This window comes from Thalia democratica, chromosome 6, assembly GCF_965202585.1.
Source record: "Thalia democratica chromosome 6, ktThaDemo2.hap1.1, whole genome shotgun sequence".
In the NCBI taxonomy this organism is placed as follows: domain Eukaryota; kingdom Metazoa; phylum Chordata; class Thaliacea; order Salpida; family Salpidae; genus Thalia; species Thalia democratica.
The window spans coordinates 6,074,783-6,086,725 of NC_139170.1; the positions used below are offsets into that span (position 1 = coordinate 6,074,783).

At 25.0% G+C, this 11,943-nt stretch overlaps 3 non-coding genes across 3 annotated transcripts; 1 reads left to right on the forward strand and 2 right to left on the reverse strand.

The window, feature by feature from the left end:
* Window positions 1–3,186: 3,186 nt before the first annotated feature.
* Window positions 3,187–3,260, forward strand: Trnai-aau (transfer RNA isoleucine (anticodon AAU)). Its single transcript has one exon. It is a non-coding gene; the product is annotated as a tRNA-Ile (tRNA).
* Window positions 3,261–6,652: 3,392 nt separating this feature from the next.
* On the reverse strand, window positions 6,653–6,726 carry Trnai-aau (transfer RNA isoleucine (anticodon AAU)). Its single transcript has one exon. It is a non-coding gene; the product is annotated as a tRNA-Ile (tRNA).
* A 4,111-nt stretch (window positions 6,727–10,837) lies between these two features.
* Window positions 10,838–10,911, reverse strand: Trnav-cac (transfer RNA valine (anticodon CAC)). The gene has a single exon. It is a non-coding gene; the product is annotated as a tRNA-Val (tRNA).
* Window positions 10,912–11,943: the final 1,032 nt, after the last annotated feature.

An 11,943-nucleotide genomic window follows, 5' to 3' on the forward strand; every position in this document is an offset into this window, starting at 1 on the left:
AAAAATTTTTAAATTTAAAATTATTTTCTTTAAACTTTAAGGTAAATCAACAACATTTGATTATTTGGTCCGCAATCATTTTTTTAAATTGAGTAATAAATGTAAGGTTTCTTTTGTAACTTATTTAAAAAACTATTTGCCTGTGTAAGATTAAAGCAACTTTGCATTTCAGTGTTTTTTAAGTGTGCTTATATAATGATTTGTGTAGAATATAATAGATTCTAAATATACAAAGTAAAGAGCAGATAATAATAGAAATGCAATTCTAACTATTACCAGATTTCAATAAAAAAAATTTTGTACCTAGTAAATATTTATAAAAAAGTAAATTTTAAGTTTTTTTCCAAATATTAACATCAAACTTTTTTAAAACTTATTGCGACAAACATTTGATAATGATGATAAAAAAGTTAGTAAGACAATAATATAAGTATAGCAAAACAAGTTTACAAAGTATTACAAAAAATTAAAAATCAGATAAGTCCACAACTTCAGTATACCAAGAGTTTTAATTACTAGTCAATTGATTAAACGTTAAGCAAATTAAAACTGTTTTCAAACGTCGAATTGTTACGTCATATTATATATACGCTACTACAATTATTTCATCACAAGTCAGGATGGCCCAAAGGTCTAAGGCGCCAGACTCAGGCGTTCTGTCCACAAATGTTGGCGTGGGTTAGAAGCATACTTTTGACACTTTTTATTACAACTTTTAAGATTTATATCGAATCATCAATGCTAAAACCAGTGTAACAACTGACTATCATTAAGTGAAACATATTTATTGTATAGAAATTAATAAAGCTTAAAATGCAGTAAATAAATTTTATATTATCATAATTTAACTTTTATTTTAATTCTTATATTATATAATTTTTCTTGTTAATAATAGTTTGACTTTGAGGTAGATAACTTTGTTAATTAACTAGTATCAGTAGTTTTAATTTCTATTAAAACAAAACTTTTAGTTCTTGAGTACTAATAAATATCAAGTAAGTTTATTTCACAATGTTATACCGCTGCTTAATTAAATTTCATTAATATTAAAGCTCTGTTGTAGCTTGTAAACTTACAGAATTTTTATTATTATAACTTAGTTTAAGAAAAAAGTGCAATTAAAATGTTGTTTTTGTTGAATTTATGTCTTAATTTTTTTTTTCAAATTATGTATAACTTACACATGGATGGATATCTATGATAACATAATTACAACTTACACATAGAAATGTATGATATTTACATTATGTTCATTAACATAATTCATATATTTGTTTTAACTTGCAGTGAGCATAATTTAGTCTTTATTTACACACAGCATTGCAGAGTGGCTTGAAAGTAAAATAAATCTTGCAGTCAAATTCAATTATATAAATGTTCACAGTAAAAATGATAACAAAATTTAATATTAAATGAGGTAAAGTTTAAGTTTAACTAAAAAACCATATCGTTAGAATTATGGTTTATAATATAAACTAGATTTGTTAAAATGTTCAGTATAATTGAGTGTATAGAAGTAATTTTTAAAAGTCTCATATAAAAAGTGATATAAAGTATAATTTGAGAAAATTGTATAAAGTCTGAAGTTGTATTTAATAAGCAGTTTGTGTTTAACATGGGTGAAACGTATAAACCGGTACAATTGAGAAAAGTTGTGATGGGATATCCGAAGCACAACTACAAACTGCCTAATTCAAATTTAACATCAATCTCAATTATAAGCTAATTAATGTCATTCAGACATATTCGGTAGACGAACCACTTTAATTGTTAGTATAAATCTGAAACTAATAGTTGATTTTCTAAAAACACTGCCAGTCCACTTTGATTGACAGTATTTTAAAAAGTATATAGACTTATACAAACTGAATCATATTAATGTTTTATTTAAATGTCATTAAGAAAACACATAATACATATTGAAATAAAAATAAATACTAAACTGTAGAGTATAATTTACATTTTTCAACTTGATAGAAAATTGTTAAATTTTGCTATTGAGCATAGTTGTATTCAGTTTAAGTTTACTAAAATATTTGTTTATACTAAATGTCATAATTAAATAAACAAGATTGCCTTTGATTATTGATAAACTGACCATCAAATTTAAGATTAAAATATAGCATAATTAAGTAAAAGATCTGAATTAGAAATAAAGCAAATTAAGAATATTTAGAATAAGAAAATTTGAAGTTCAAAACCATCAACACTTTGATTGATGATTTAATGGTATAGCAGTCCAGTTACTTTGCATTTTGTAGCCTCAAAACTTAGGCTATCGTGACGTAATAATCAACTACATATTCGTAATAATCAACATCCAAGCGTAAGCCTGGCTAGCTCAGTCGGTAGAGCGTTGGACTTTTAATCCAACGGTCAGGGATTCAAGTCCCCTGTCAGGCTCTTTTATTTTTAATATTGACTAGCTTAATTATTATTGATATGTTATAAATTTTATTAAATATACTTAATTGCTCTATCTTTGCTAGTTTCATAGTTTTTTAATTTATGGTAGTAGATAATATTATGATTAAGTATAAATTATAAAACGTATTAATTTTATAATAATAGTTAAATAAACTAACTCTTTCGTATTTAAATGTAAATTTAGCTGGTTAACTGTTAATAGATAATTTCTTTTTATAATATTTTTTTAAAACATATTAGACTTATAAAAATTAAGCCAGTATTTTTAATCTATTCTGTATTGGAAATAGTTTTTAAAACAAAACGCAATAAGTAAGAAATGAGTCTTTTAGTTGTAATTAAAAATAAAAATTGCTTTTAGTTAACTTTTAATCCCAATCAAACTAGTTTAGCTATTATTAATTACAACTTTATTTTTTTGTTGCTTAAAAGGCGTACACTCATAGTTACAGTATATAAATATTGATAAGTACTAATTAATATAGATAGCAAAAAAGCAAGTATCTTTTAGTTTTGTGAAGTAATATTACAATTTTTTTTCGAATGTTGATTTTTTTAAATCACACAAATTTTTAATGAAATGTTTTAGAGAAGTCTTAACATAAGTTTAATAAAATTAAGTTATTTTTAAGACTTCACAATTGTATATATGGTAATTATAAAAAAACAGTATTTTTATGAAAATAGTTTTTAATGGTATTATTACGTCATAATGCGCTAGTCATTTATAATAACTTAAAAAACGCAAACTCTTCGTGTGGCCGGTTAGCTCAGTTGGTTAGAGCGTCGTGCTAATAACGCGAATGTCGCGGGTTCGATCCCCGTACTGGCCACACCCCATCCTCGTTAGTATAGTGGTGAGTATCCCCGCCTGTCACGCGGGCGACCGGGGTTCGATTCCCCGACGGGGAGATTTTTGCCTACTTATAATAATAAAAGTTAGTTTTATTATCAATTTATTAGTTGAGAACAATAATATTGTATGTTTTGGTTTTAAGAAAACAAATAAGAACAATAATTATAAGAAACATATCTTATATAAATTATTTTTAAATTTATCAAATGATATTTAACGTGTAACAGTAACATATTTTTTCAATTTATAAAGAAAACAATGAGCTAGCACCCCAAGTCTTCGTGGCGCAATCGGTTAGCGCGTTCTACTGTTAATCGAAAGGTTGGTGGTTCGAGCCCACCCGAGGACGTTCTTTTGTTTATTTAGTTTTGAAGCATAAGTAAAGTTTTTACACTCAGTGTCTTTTTGTAGTTCGTCATTTTTACAATACTATTTAGTTAGTTATATAGTTCAAACATATAATTCTTTACATTGAGTTTTTGTTTTGTCACTGATAAAGAAACATTCTTATTTTTTTAATCTTCAAAAATTTCTTTTTGAAATAATTTTTTACCTTCAGTTTCATCTATATAAAATTTTGTATTATAAAAGTGATACACCAAAATAAGTTAAAACGTATTAGTCCTTGACCTTAAGTGTTAATAAGTTTTCATATTTAAAACTTAAGTATTAAATAGTAATTGATACTTAATAAAACGAATATAATGTTCACCCCATATTTGCCAATTAGTAAAAATAAAGAAAATAAGATCTGATTGATAATATTTTTAAGAAAAAAGGTAATATTCTTGAGCATACAAAGGGATGCTACAAAACCATGAGCTCTGGATAAACATAGAACTTGACAATTTAGGCGAAAATAACATGAAGAAACCTTAAATTTGAGAAATTTTGAAAAATCCTAGAATGTTAAACAAAAATCATTAAAAAACCTTGAATTTTAAACAACTTTTACATGTTAAGTAGTAAAATTTCGATTCGATACGAAAAAAGTATCAACAGACAATTTTTTTTGTCCTCATCAAAAACATTTTTTGATTAAAAAACACATTTAAAAAAGCTTAACATGTTTTATAAATTTCGTTATACTATTAACTCAATTTTTAACTAACTTATTTTTGAAATAAAAATAGGGAAACGGGTCAAAATAGAACGAGGTTACTAAGTTGCACGAGGGCACAAAATTGCATGAAGATACTTTTGCACAAAGACAAAGTTGCACGAGGGGAAAAAATTACACGAAGGCGATTTTGTACCAATGGTCAATTTTGCACGAGTTACAAATTTGCACGTAGGGTCATTTTTTACACGACATTAAAAAAAAAACAGAAAAAAAGATAGATATAAAAAAAACAACAACTAAGAGATAAATTTATAAAAAAAACAAAATAATTAAGTTACTGACCGAGGGTAAGGGTTAGGGGAAACAGTGATAGTAAAAAAAAACAACTTATAAAAATTATCAATAAAAAAGAAAATAGAAATTAATAAATTATTTAAGTCAATCCAATAAAACTTGCCTTACAACAGCAGATAAGTTAGTAAATTACCATACTTTTGTTTAAGTAGGGTATTGGATCTTTACCACTTGGTATTAATAGTGATTTTGTCGTAAGGACAATCCTTGGGTTTGCTGTATAAGTATTTCTTATAAATTGTCTAGTTTTCTTTTCTAAAATTTCTGAGCTTTTGTCAATATATGGGAGTTTTAAAGTAACTTAACATTTTTTAGGTCCTATTGTCTTTCTTTTATCCAAATTTTTCAAATGTTGATGAATTGTTTTATTAATTTACTGTTTTAAATAACCGTTTTTAATAAATAGTAACTTGATCTGTTTGATTTCACTGATCTGTTTGATCACCTCTGGGAAACAAATTATATGTGCTGGATGACACAGAGTTCTGTTTAGATTCTTTTTTCTCTTGAAACTACAGTTAGATCAAATATTCAAATAACAACGTGTAAAAGTTTTCTTTCTATACGCCGATCTTAGAAATATATTTTCACCTCGTTTAAGTTGTACGACTGAAAAAGCAAGTTTATTATTTTTCTTTTTGTCGTGTGAAAATGATATGAGTTATGAGCATTATTCAAAATGTTGAAAATTTCATCCATAGTTTTCTCGCTTTTGACCAACACAAATTAATAATCATCATACCTGAGATACAATAGTTTATTTTTGAAAGCAGGAATAATTTTTGACTCAATATAACATATAAATATGTTAGCCAATGTTAGTGCCGATAGGGAATCACATGGCTATCCCATATTATTGAGATTAAAACTATTGTCTTAAAAAATAATTATTGTACCTCAGGTATGATGATGATTGTTTTGTGTTGGTCAAAAGCATTGAAAATAATCTGTGAAACTATTTTAAATTGATTATTTATCTTTATGATATAATAAAGGTTTTATGTGTCAGATCAAAATTTCAATCCGTTGCATGTAAAAATTGTTTAAAATTTAAGGTTTCTTCATGTTATTTTCGCATAAATTGTCAAGTTCTATGTTTATCTAGAGCTCATGGTTTTGTAGCATCCCTTTGTATGCTCAAGAATATTACCTTTTTTCTTAAAAATATTATCAATCAGATCTTATTTTCTTTATTTTTACTAATTGGCAAATATGGGGTGAACATTATATTCGTTTTATTAAGTATCAATTACTATTTAATACTTAAGTTTTAAATATGAAAACTTATTAACACTTAAGGTCCAGGACTAATACGTTTTAACTTATTTTGGTGTATCACTTTTATAATACAAAATTTTATATAGATGAAACTGAAGGTAAAAAATTATTTCAAAAAGAAATTTTTGAAGATTAAAAAAATAAGAATGTTTCTTTATCAGTGACAAAAAAAAAACTCAATGTAAAGAATTATATGTTTGAACTATATAACTAACTAAATAGTATTGTAAAAATGACGAACTACAAAAAGACACTGAGTGTAAAAACTTTACTTATGCTTCAAAACTAAATAAACAAAAGAACGTCCTCGGGTGGGCTCGAACCACCAACCTTTCGATTAACAGTAGAACGCGCTAACCGATTGCGCCACGAAGACTTGGGGTGCTAGCTCATTGTTTTCTTTATAAATTGAAAAAATATGTTACTGTTACACGTTAAATATCATTTGATAAATTTAAAAATAATTTATATAAGATATGTTTCTTATAATTATTGTTCTTATTTGTTTTCTTAAAACCAAAACATACAATATTATTGTTCTCAACTAATAAATTGATAATAAAACTAACTTTTATTATTATAAGTAGGCAAAAATCTCCCCGTCGGGGAATCGAACCCCGGTCGCCCGCGTGACAGGCGGGGATACTCACCACTATACTAACGAGGATGGGGTGTGGCCAGTACGGGGATCGAACCCGCGACATTCGCGTTATTAGCACGACGCTCTAACCAACTGAGCTAACCGGCCACACGAAGAGTTTGCGTTTTTTAAGTTATTATAAATGACTAGCGCATTATGACGTAATAATACCATTAAAAACTATTTTCATAAAAATACTGTTTTTTTATAATTACCATATATACAATTGTGAAGTCTTAAAAATAACTTAATTTTATTAAACTTATGTTAAGACTTCTCTAAAACATTTCATTAAAAATTTGTGTGATTTAAAAAAATCAACATTCGAAAAAAAATTGTAATATTACTTCACAAAACTAAAAGATACTTGCTTTTTTGCTATCTATATTAATTAGTACTTATCAATATTTATATACTGTAACTATGAGTGTACGCCTTTTAAGCAACAAAAAAATAAAGTTGTAATTAATAATAGCTAAACTAGTTTGATTGGGATTAAAAGTTAACTAAAAGCAATTTTTATTTTTAATTACAACTAAAAGACTCATTTCTTACTTATTGCGTTTTGTTTTAAAAACTATTTCCAATACAGAATAGATTAAAAATACTGGCTTAATTTTTATAAGTCTAATATGTTTTAAAAAAATATTATAAAAAGAAATTATCTATTAACAGTTAACCAGCTAAATTTACATTTAAATACGAAAGAGTTAGTTTATTTAACTATTATTATAAAATTAATACGTTTTATAATTTATACTTAATCATAATATTATCTACTACCATAAATTAAAAAACTATGAAACTAGCAAAGATAGAGCAATTAAGTATATTTAATAAAATTTATAACATATCAATAATAATTAAGCTAGTCAATATTAAAAATAAAAGAGCCTGACAGGGGACTTGAATCCCTGACCGTTGGATTAAAAGTCCAACGCTCTACCGACTGAGCTAGCCAGGCTTACGCTTGGATGTTGATTATTACGAATATGTAGTTGATTATTACGTCACGATAGCCTAAGTTTTGAGGCTACAAAATGCAAAGTAACTGGACTGCTATACCATTAAATCATCAATCAAAGTGTTGATGGTTTTGAACTTCAAATTTTCTTATTCTAAATATTCTTAATTTTGCTTTATTTCTAAATTCAGATCTTTTACTTGATTATGCTATATTTTATCCTTAAATTTGATGGCCAGTTTATCAATAATCAAAGGCAATCTTGTTTAAACAATTATTACATTTAATATAAATAAATATTTTAGTAAACTTAAACTGAATACAACTATGCTCAATAGCAAAATTAAACAATTTATTAACAGTTTAAAAAATATAAATTATACTCTACAGTTTAATATTTATTTTTATTTCAATAAGTATTATGTGTTTTCTTAATGAAATTTAAAAAAAACATTAATATTATTCAGTTTGTATGAATCTATATACTTTTATAAAAACTATCAATTAAAGTGAATTGGTAGTGTTCATAGAAAATCAATTATTTTTTAAAATTTATACTAACAATTAAAGTGGTTTGTCTTCCGAATAAGTTTGAATGACATTTACTAGCTTATAATTGAGATTAATGTCAAATTTGAATTTGGCAGTTTATAGTTGTGCTTCAAATATACCAACACAACTTTTCTCAATTGTACCGGTTTATACGTTTCATCCATGCTAAAAAAAATTGCTTATTAAATAAAACGTCAGACTTTATGCAATTTTCTCAAATTATACTTTATATCACATTTTATATGAGTCTTTTAAACTTATTTCTATAGACTCAGTTATACTGAACATTTTTACAAATCTAGTTTATAGTAAGTTCAAACTTGAGCCTAATGTTAAAACATGTAAAGTATCAATAAAATTTAAACGGTATGGTTTTTTAATGAAACTTAAAATTGACTGCTTTAAATAAAATTTTTGTTGTCATTTTTACTGTGAAAATTTGTATATTTGAGCTTGACAGCAGGATTTAGTTTACTTTCAAGCCACTCTGCAATGCTGTATCTAAATAAAGACTAGATTATGCATACTGCAAGTTATAACAAATATATGTATTATATTAATGAACGTAATGTAAATATCTTGTATTGTCATGTGTAAGTTGTAATTATCATATATATCCATGTGTAAGTTACACATCATTTGAAAAAAAAAAACTTAGACATCAATTCATATTAAACAAATTATTTATTGCACTTTTTTCATAAAGTAAGCTGTAATTTTTAAAATCTTTGTATATTCATAAACTACAACAAAGTTATAATATTAATGAAAACTAAAGAAGCAGTAGTACAACATTGTAAAATAAATTTATGTTATACTTATTAGTAAACAAATCTAAAATTTTTTTTAATAAGTTAAAACTACTGATAATAGTAAATTAACAAAATTATCTACCTCAAAGTCAAACTATTATTAAAAAGAAAAATTATATAATATAATGATTGGAATAAAAGTTAAATTATGATAATATGAAATTAATTTGCTGCATTTTAAGCTGTATTAAATGCTAAATGATAAACATGTTTCACTTAGTTTGCGAATGAAAATTATAGTTAGGTGTTACACTAGTTTTTGCATTGAATATTCGACATACATTATAAAAATTGTAATAAAAGTGTCAGAAGTGGGATTCGAACACACGCCTACTATTATGGACAAGAACACTCAAAACAGCATTGCAATGAGGCATTACGCTTAGGTCTAGCGCCTTAGGCTTAAACCAGTGCTTCTGAACCTTTTCTAGTGGCGGAACCCTTTTCCAAAGTTCAACTTTTCCGCGGAACCCCTAATTTAATTTTACATAAAATTTTACAAAAAACTCAATTTCTGTTAAAATTTTAAAGACCTGGCCACAACTTTTAAAAATTAGAGTGTCATTTTTTATCATGTAAGTCTAAAAAAAACTAATTCAAATTCAATTTCTGTTAAAATTTTATAGGCCTGGCCAGATTTTTTTAAATTATAGTAGCATTTTTTAAGTAAAAAATAAGATTTTATACATATTTTTTACGTTTTTTGTATAATCGATTTAAGCATACTGCATGAAATGTCAATTAGTCTTACTGGTAAAAACTAACATAATATATTGTCTAGTATATATTATATTACACATTAAGTTTTTTTAGTTTCATAAGATTTATTCTAAAGAACTTCATAAAAAAGGAATGTTTTTTTTTTCTCTGTTCTCATTTTAGAAACAATACTTTATTACTTAAAATATAACAATGAAAGCAATATTTCAAAAGTAAGTTTATGTCTATCTCTATTTCTTTAACTGACTTTAGTAAACGCTAGCAGAATAGATTCATTTAACTCCCGAGATATAACATAAAAGTTCGATGAACCTTATCGAACAAAAAATATTGAAAATGCAAAAAATAAATTCTACATAAGTCTTTTTACTACTACAGTGTAAAAGCAATCCGTTTAACTTTTAGTTCCACAACAAACAATTCTTAATTAATTAATAATTTCTAGTAATTAAACATTTTACAAAAATTTGAAATTAAATTTTTATGTTAGAGGTTATTAACGATGAAAATTTTCCGTTTAAAAAGTTTCTATCAGATTTTAAAATGAATTTACCTATATTTTAAAAGATATAAAAAAAAATTGTTTTCTTAAAAATTAATAATATTTTATGCATACTTTTTTGTACATACTGCATGAAATTATTAATAAGTCTTTCTGGAAACTAACATATTGTCTTTTATATATTATGTTACACATTATTAGGTACTTTTGATTTCAAGTGCAACATTAATTTTAAAGAAATTCATGAAAAAGGAATGAATTATTTTTTTGCCCTCACTTTAGAAACTTAAGTTTATAATTTAAAACAAAGTAATCAAAATAATCTGTGAAAAATAAGTTAATTCTATCTCTATTTCTGTAACTAACTTAAGTAAAAGCTACCATATTAAATTCCTTTAAATAAATAAGAATGATATAATTTTATTAAATAAGCAAATGAAAAACGCTAAAAATAATTTTTTTTATATAAGTCTATTTTCCACTACAGTTTAAAAGCAATCCTTTGAATTTTTAAATGCCACAATAAATAATTCTTATTTGTATTTTGTTTAACTTGTATAACTCTTGTAGTACACTAAACTTTTAAACTAAAATTAAGTAACTACAACTGAAAACATAATGTCCTAGGAAGAATGTTATTCACCAACACTTTATAAATTTGTAACAAAAATGTTCAGCCCGGGCTTGAACCGGGGACCTTTCGCGTGTGAGGCGAACGTGATAGCCACTACACTACTGAAACACTTAAATAAATTGGCTAAATTTTGTTAATAAAGGCAAAAGTTTGTTGCTCAAAATTTATAAGTTATTATAATACAAATGTTTATAATGGTCTTAAGTATTGATTATTATTTGATATTTTTTGTAGTTATACCGATGTAATGAAACAAAATAAATAATAGAAAAATATTTTTTCTAAATCGCTTTTATTTTTTTTTCATTTTGAAATTTTTTATTTTTCAAAAATAAAAAAACTCATGGTTAATTTTTAATGAATTTATAAAGCTAGATTAATTTAAAAAGCTTAATGTTGTTTTAATTACAGTATTTCATACATATTTAGATTTTAATGGGTGCTAAAAATAAAACAACTCTTCACTTTTTAATATGAAATCTAAACTTTTAATTTGAAAATTAAAGTATTAATGTAACTATATGATTTAACACATATCTCTTGAAAAAAACGTTAACTATATATATTTTTTAAATATTTTTGTTTAGTTTTAAACTTTGTGCATATCGATAAAGCTTTTATAAAACTAATCTATAACAAAAAATTGATTTAAGAAAGTTGTTTTAGACTTAAATTAAAACTTTTATCGATATGCACAAAGTTTAAAACTAAACAAAAATAATTTTTCCAAAAATATAGTTAACGTTTTTCCTAAGATATATGTGTTAAATTTCACAGTTAAGGTAGTGTTTTTTATTTTAGAAGCAATACGGATAAGATCCTCATAGAAATTCTAAATTACTACAGGTTTGCCACTTTACTTGGAAAAATCTGGAGTTTGACGATTTAGGCAAAAAAACCTAGAATTTGAGAAATTTTGAACAAAACCTATAATTTGAACAATTTTCACATGTTTAGCAGAAAAATTTCGATTTGACTTTAAAAATCTATCATATTAATAAAATTTTTTTTTTTATAAAAAAACATATTTAAAGTAGCTTTGCAGCATATTTGAATGTTTTTATACTAATTAACACAGTTTCTTACCTTAAACTTAACTTTAAACTGAAAATAACCCAAAAATTAGTACTTTTAAAAACCT